Source organism: Cibotium barometz, chromosome 40, assembly GCF_041138505.1.
Source record: "Cibotium barometz isolate CiBa-2024 chromosome 40, ASM4113850v1, whole genome shotgun sequence".
Taxonomy (NCBI): Eukaryota; Viridiplantae; Streptophyta; class Polypodiopsida; order Cyatheales; family Cibotiaceae; genus Cibotium; species Cibotium barometz.
Genome location: NC_141085.1, coordinates 43,252,535 through 43,260,896, shown reverse-complemented (window position 1 = coordinate 43,260,896; position 8,362 = coordinate 43,252,535). Strand labels below are relative to the sequence as shown.

The 8,362-nt window shown below is 39.9% G+C and overlaps 1 protein-coding gene across 1 annotated transcript in view; it reads right to left on the bottom strand.

The window, feature by feature from the left end:
* Nucleotides 1-2,510: 2,510 nt before the first annotated feature.
* The window catches only part of LOC147615532 (uncharacterized), a 29,565-nt gene continuing 23,713 nt past the window's right edge, over nt 2,511-8,362 (bottom strand). Inside the window, exon 8 of the mRNA XM_086778945.1 lies at nt 2,511-2,701. The gene's annotated coding sequence lies outside the window, so the exon portion shown is untranslated. The remainder of the gene's footprint in view (nt 2,702-8,362) is intronic.

Genomic DNA, 8,362 nt, shown 5'->3' with positions numbered 1-8,362 from the left:
GACAGATGGCTTGAAGGAAATGATCAAACTACACGCAGAAATAAAAGAAAAAGGTGCAGTCATCTAGATGGTAAAGAAGCCAGCAAGAACCCCTGCAAAAGAAGAGTTGTGCAAGAGGAGGATGGAAGTCGGATGCCTGGACAAAATGCAAAAGAAAATCCACAAGAAAGCCAATAGAGAGATTTAAAGGGAAATGGAGAATATGAAGGAGGCGATGACCCGAAAAGAACAAGAAAATGTGTTGCTATGCAGATTGAATTAGATAGAGGGCTGAGTTTCCCTGATTAGAGAGAAGCAGCTCAAAGTCATAAAGGAAGTGCAGGCCAGGGCTGACGAAGTTAAGATAGAGCTAGTCAAGGTAGAAGCCAGGCTGGCAGTCTTGGATACAGAGGAATTTTTGGAGGTCTACAATCTTGAGGCAAAGAAGATGGAGCAATGGGAAGGGCACACAATTGAGGACCTAAAGGAGGTGTGGGGAGAAAACCTAAACAAATTGACAATCGTAATGCGAGCCCCCACATCTTTCTACAAGTAGATGGTGCCCTACAGTTTAGAAGATGAAAGTCTAGAGAGAGGATCCAAAAATCCGAATCCAACCTAGCTAATAGGCTCAAAACCAATAGAATCCATGGAAGCAGTTGCACCCAACCATGGAAGTAGTTGCACCCAACCGTGGAAGTAGCTACATCCAACCGTGGAAGCAGCTACACCCAGCCAAGTGGAAGTAGTGAGATATTTATTTGAAACCACTATTTGTACCTACATATTTGTAAATTCACCCTTTCACACACTAGTTTGCACTTTTTCCAAAACAATCACATTCTTGCACACCCTTTAGATCACTGCTTAGCACCCTCCCAAGAAATCACTCCTTAAAAAATGTTAAAAAACCTCACACATTACATACACTAGTTCATTTATGTTATCCATTCACTTTTTTATTTTTAAAAAGGGCTTGAGAGTAGATGCACAACCTATCACAATATACTTCAGACCACTACCGCATTTTCATCATCTTCGTGTGAGTGGGAGCACCTTGTCATTTTGAGGATTTATCCAAGGCAATTCTTCTTCACCATTTCTTGGACCCCATCAACACCATATTGGGGAATATGGGAATTTTCCACAAGTTTGGGACACGTGGTCAAAAGTTTGGATTAACCATAACTTGAACACCACTAATCCAAAATGAGCGCTTTATAGCTCTTTAGATTCCATTTTTCAAGCGCTTTCAACGATAGATCATATGATAGGGTTTTGAGAAACTTACAAACATGTTATCCATGTCCCCTTTTTTAAGTATTCAAAAATGGGAATTGGGAAATTCCCAAATTCACTAATATGGTGTTCATCTTGCATTTATTTAATTATATCAGCATTATTCACATTTAAAATCTATAGCCTATTCCAAATGTATAAATTCCTATTATTATTTTCTTATATATATATCTTGGTCATATGTAAGGCATGTGGGATTTTTTTAGATTTCACCATATAAGGTGAGTAATAAGCCTAGTAGAATAAGTTTGGCAATCCAAGTCAAGGAGGGTGGGAATACTGGCTTAAATTATTTTGAATTTCCTAGATAGTATTATAATCCACAAAGAGGGCCCAAAGACTTGGCATTTATTGGAATTCTCCACATGTGCACGTCTTACATCACCAAAGGAGAGGAGGTGAGCATTATGCATAAATAATTCAAGATTCCATTTGATATTATATACGTACATGTACACTTTTTCTTACCAAGATGGCTTGGCAAAAAAAGTCTCGGAGACATGGGAGATCCACCAAAAGGGCTTTTTCCAGGGTATACATTTTTAAATTCAATTTTTGACCATCTTCCACTCAAAATTTGGGATTAGACTTTTCGGTTCATACAATGTATGAAACCAAAAGTCAAATTTACAGAGCACATGGCAAACTTCAATTTTGGTTTTGGAAGCTCTTCAATCCAAGCTACACAGAAAATGTTATAGCCAAATTAGTGGACTGCAAAAATTTTGGACAGTTTACCCAAACCTCTTCCTCACTCATTCTCTTATCCACAATTACATTGACCACTTTGTAATGATTTCACCTCAAACCTATTTAAAATAGCCTTTGGTTTTGGAAGCTCTTCAATCCACTCAAAATTTGGGATGAGACTTTTCGGTTCATACAATGTATGAAACCAAAAGTCAAATTTACAAAGCACATGGCAAACTTCAATTTTGGTTTTGGAAGCTCTTCAATCCAAGCTACACAGAAAAAGTTATAGCCAAAACAGTGGACTGCAAAAATTTTGGACAGTTTACCCAAACCTCTTCCTCACTCATTCTCTTATCCACAATTACATTGACCACTTTGTAATGATTTCACCTCAAACCTATTTAAAATAGCCTTTGAAAATCTTGGCTCAAAAGAACATTGTAATCATATCTTTTGAATTTTTCTCCACCATCTCAGTGGACCTAGCAGTAGTTGAGACCTGGTCCAATTACAATCTCTTCATCGAACCATTTTCATACCACTTAAATCCTTGCTAAGGGAGTCCCTCTCCACCTATAAAAGGGGCCATCTATCACCATCAAAGAACAAGTTTTCTCTTAGTCCTCAAGCTCATGCTAGCCTCTTCTTTCCCCATCACCCATACCTTCACCAAAGTCTTTGGTTTTCCTCTCTATGCTCACCACATCATGTGGCTCTTGCTAACATCACCCTAGGTGTGTGAAATCCATGTGTGATTAAGCCACTCTCTCTCTCTCTCTCTCTCTCTCTCTCTCTCTCTCCATGTACTTTGAGAACTAAAGTAATCTTTGGTCTATTCCATATGTTTCAAGCCTCAGTTTCCATTAATGGGTTGTGTATTTATGACATGGAAGCTTCCTTTTTTTGTTCTTCCATTGAGTTGGTTTAGGATCAAGAGCTCTCTTCTTTTTTATCTTTGTGAGTATGTTTCTTTTGGGAGGTGCTAGAGGACACCTTTTAAGAAAATCACCCTCAGCAGCTGCCTCCAACCAAGTGGGCATGGAGGCCGGCACCAGTGGGGGAGGCGCTAAGCAAGGGAAAAGAGCTACAAACACAAGATGAGCAGTAGTAGTCTGGAAAAGGAGGTTCACCCTCCTGAAGGGAGATAGAAAGAAGCCAGCCGCACATTCTAAAGGGAAGGGGAAGGACCTTGTTATATGGAAAGGATCATCAATGGACCTAATCCCCCTAATGAGGAGTTGAAAGAGCATGTGTGGGCAACTAAAAAGAAACTAGAGGAGAAGGAAAATGACAAGGTTGCGCTAAGAGCCCAGATTGAAGAGCTAGAAACATTCATCAAAGAATTCGAAGAGCAGCCTAAAATAGGATGGGTAGACATAAAGGCCCTCAAAAAGTATGTAGAGGTTGCTATGCCTGCAGGGGTGACAAGAGGAAGAGGAGGAAAAATGACAATGAATGAGCTGAATGTCGCATTGACAATAGCTCATGATGATGACCTCCAAAAAAGACAAGAACAGAGATGCATGAGAAGGGTACATGCAGAAGAAGTGCGAGCAGCCCATGCTAACCTTAGGCAAAGACAGGAGCAAATGGACACCATGAAAAGCATATACGCGGAGTAGGTGCAAGTAAAGGACAAGATGATAGAGTACTTCCAAGGCTGGGCAAAAAGGGAAAAGGGGGCAAAATAAGACCTACAAAAAAGGAACCAGGAAGAGATGTGCCAAAGGAGCATGGGAATCTGGAAGGGAACTCCTCTTAAGTATATGCAAAACTTTATCCAGATAGGTGCCCTGAGACCTTCCAACTCGGAAGAAATTGTAAAATTCATGAATGAGTTGGAAGAGTCAAAGATGGAGAGACAAGGTCAAATTATCTCTCAATCAGGAGGATCATGAAAGGGAAGAATCCCCTCCCTGGATCCAGAGCAGTGCGTGGAAGCATCGAGCTCTTATGACTTGTGGATCTACGTGAGGACGCAATAGCTCATTCGAAGAGAGACTCTTCTGATGCCCCTCGCCCAATGGAGCCACCAAGCAGAAAGTGAAAGGGGGTGCTGAAGACAGAACCTACATGAATATTTCCCTATGGGTGGAAATGGACTTAAGGTGGGAAAAGAAGGCCAAAGGAACCTAAGCAAACCGTCTTTGAAGAAGGTATCATCACCCCCCAGTCCCATGCCTTCGCCTAACAGGCATGGCTGTGGAAACAATGAAGAGGGTAAGGGAAAGGTATCCAAAGGCACGACCCATTGATGTGCAATTCCGAAGGGCTGACGAGAGGACGGGCATAGAGCATGCCTAGGTAAGCAGCAAGAAGAGGTCTTAGGAGCCTAGGTATTCCTATGATTTCCCTATCAAGTTCATCTTAGGGGGCATAGCAATAGAGGAGGTACCAGACAAATGTGGCTAGAACATGCCATAAGGAGTCTGGACGGGAGCATCCGGACTCAGAGGCAATCCGAACACAAAATTTTACTAAAATATCAAGTGTGCCCTTTGTTGTTGGCACAACGTCCACCATAGTTCACGAGGTGTTGGGCAGCCAATCATCCCATTTGGCCGTCGCCCACATTGCCGCCCAGATTGACTGTTGTGCAACAAATCAAGCGTTCTTGTTTTGTAACAAGCTTGTAATAGATTGTTGTACCCGTGTAGTTTTAGGAGAAAATAGGAAATTTAATCAAATAAGGAGATATAGGGGCTAGAGTAGACTTGGTCTACCTAGCTGCTGAGACCGTAGGGAAGGAGTGCATTTTGTTTGGATAGTCCAAGAATCATGTTGGGTCTACTGGGGTGGCCTAAAGGAGACAAACAATACTGAATAAGAAGACAAAATAGTTGAGTGAGTAGTTTATGAGCACTCAGGAATGACACATGGGTTGATCCTCGTCTTATTGGTCTTTGTCCTACTTCTGTTCATTCTACATATCTATATCTATTCAATATTCAATATTGTTTTAAGAGTATTTATATCTAGGTGTGGATCACTATCTGGATTCAGGATAGACTTAGGAACTAACCTGCTCTCTATAGTCATTATCAATCCCCATGCAGTTAGGCAGCCAAGTAGCTCAACGTCCTAGTGTTGGCTTATTGCATTGGGCATAGCTGTATTAGTCGTTGCTCCTCTGGAGCCGACTAGGTGGTCAGAAACCACATAAGTGCTGGGTCTAGACCAGACTCCAACAACCAAGTTGGGCTCATGGGGGCTGACCTTTGATCATGTCTTATTATGGACTTCAAAAAACCTAGGACATATGATGTGGTTCTAGGAAGACCATTCATGAGACAACTTAGAATGTCCTATGACTAGTGAATTGACCATGTCTATTTACGCAAAAAAAAAAGTGAGCATGAGTGTCAATCTCAGAAATTGGAGTCACCAAATAGCCACAAAGCATCTTGTAGAGAATGAATACTCTGTCACCATTAACATAAGTGAAGAAGAGGAAGCCAGAAGTGTGTATCTTTTCAAAAACTCCCAATCTAATGATCTGTCATCTATTGAACTAAGATTCAATGCTAAAGATCTTCCCAAGCCTCATGAAGACAAGAATTGGCTCCATATTCTATGATCTATCATCTACGGAACTAAGATTCAATGCTAAAGATCTTCCCAAGCCCGGTGAAGACAAGAATTGGCTCCACATTCTATGTGGTTCTAGGAAGACCATTCATGAGACAACTTAGAATGTCCTATGACTAGTGAATTGACCATGTCTATTTACGCAAAAAACAAGTGACCCCCATGAGTGTCAATCTCAGAAATTGGAGTCACCAAATAGCCACAAAGCATCTTGTAGAGAATGAATACTCTGTCACCATTAACATAAGTGAAGAAGAGGAAGCCAAAAGTGTGTATCTTTTCAAAAACTCCCAATCTAATGATCTATCATCTATTGAACTAAGATTCAATGCTAAAGATCTTCCCAAGCCTCATGAAGACAAGAATTGGCTCCATATTCTATGATCTGTCATCCATGGAACTAAGATTCAATGCTAAAGATCTTCCCAAGCTCGGTGAAGACAAGAATTGGCTCCACATTCTATGCCTCGTTCTTGGTTTTGCAATATGCTGATGGTAAAGAAATTTCCCCTATCATGACCATGGAATCTATCTGGATGGAGTCTTTAGAACCTAGGTAAATGATAACAAGATCTCAGCCTAAGGAATGATGAGCTTGAAAACTCCTTAAGGGAGGCACTAGATACTTTGGTTGAGCTTCAAGCAAGCCCTTAGAGAATTCAAGTGTGGTTTAGACAAGCATTGTTGAACCAAGTAGAGGCTCAAAAAAGAGGAGAAAAGTCAAGCCTATCAAAATCTTTTGCAAAAGAACCCCCTATGATTAAAAATGACCATGATTGGCTCTATTATCTTGGAGCTATGGACACCAACAAAAACTTCTATCGAAGGTGGGAAGTCAATATGAAGGGGAAATCATAACCACCATAAACATGTAATTTCTAATGTAAGTATGAAGTCCCTTTCCACCTCCCTTTCCATCCTAATAATTAACCCTAAGAATACGAAAAACTTACCCTTTTGGCTAGGTGGAAACAGAACCATGAGTTAGAAGGAAAGACATAGAAGCTAAATAAAGACAAGAAAAACTCAGATGAAGATGCTAGACAACATTGCACATAAATATGACTAAACTCATGGGAATTGATGAAAAAGAGGAATGGGAAGTTAAGCCTACACAATTGTGGTTTCCTATTCTAGAGGGTAACAACTTTGGGGTTGCATATGACAAAGGGTAGTAATTTTGTATGCAAATTAGGTCTTCTATATTGGGGTGCAAGCCACAACTGAATGTCTTACGAGACTTGGACTTCTCTTGGGAAACCCCCATTGTCTTCCGTGCATGAGTAAAACTAGTTGGTAACCGAATGACATATTGTATGGGTGTGTAAAAGTGAGTTTGACATAGCTAATCACATATAGTTGGTAACCGAATGACATATAGTTGGTAATCACATATAGCTAATCACATATAGTTGGTAACCGAATGACATATAGTTGGTAATCACATATAGCTAATCACATATAGTTGGTAACCGAATGACATAGCTAATCACATATAGTTGGTAACCGAATGACATATTGTATGGGTGTGTAAAATTGAGTTTGACATAGCTAATCACATAATAGAAGGAAATTTCTTTAAAATGCCTCCGAGTGATCTATCAAAGAGCTCTTGTTTTGGGAAGAAATTGGATGGGTCATTATTATAGATTTATGATGGACTAGGATTCTAGAATTGCTTCATTGAAAGTTTTCAGCCAACAAGTAAATATTCTCCTTTTGGAAGACAAAACTATAAACCTACCTAATGAATAAATTATTTTAGCTATGCCTTGGAATGTATGAGGCATGCACCCTCAGTTCCAAATATGTCTTAGACACTACAAGACAATGCTGCCATACACGCGTTTCATACACGCGATAAATTACGAACGCGTGTATGGTCGCACCTGTATTTGAATAGAATCGGGCGCGTGTATTTTTGCATTTAAATTCGCGTGTATGTTTGCATTAATCAACGCGTGTATAAACGCGTCTATATACACGCAGTAATACACGCATCTATACACGATAATATTCACGGGGTAATACTCGCTATTATACACGGATAAATACACGCTACTATACACGGATTAATACACGCATGGCAGAGAAAAACTGAAAAAAAACTGAATTCCTTTACAAAATTAAAAACTATTTTCCTTAAACCATCTCATAGTACATTACAGTATACATCATTACACAATCCCACTACATGCATTTACAACAATGAAATATATTCAAAAATAAATCATATTGCATATGAGATGATGGAAATGTCATCAATTTAGAACATACAGTGACGGATTGGTTAGGGTTCGATCTCATCTTCAATAAGATCCATCCTTGCCAAACGATCAACATCAATATCCATTTGATCAATTGGTAAGGCTACGATTAAATTTATTCCACTATCGATATTCTGTACTCCATTGATAATGGTATCGATGTCCTGATCATCCTCATCAACATCACCATCATCCTCAATGGTAGGGTCATTCTCATGATCATGAGAAATGGCATGCTCATCCTCATTATCACGATCATCTCTTATTTCTTGATCATCGATCACAACATCTTCAATGGCATGTTCGACGTCATCTTCATTGCGGCTTGTTACATCCTCCATATGCTCCATATCAGTGAATGTATTATACATCACTTTGGAACGTGGTGCAATAGGGATGACGTACCACAAACCATCAGCATACTCATGTACTAACGAGGGGAGAAATCGATGATGATTATCGAATATAGTCTTACACAAACCATCAGCATACTCATGTACTAACGAAGGGCCACAAACAGGACATGCATGTTTACC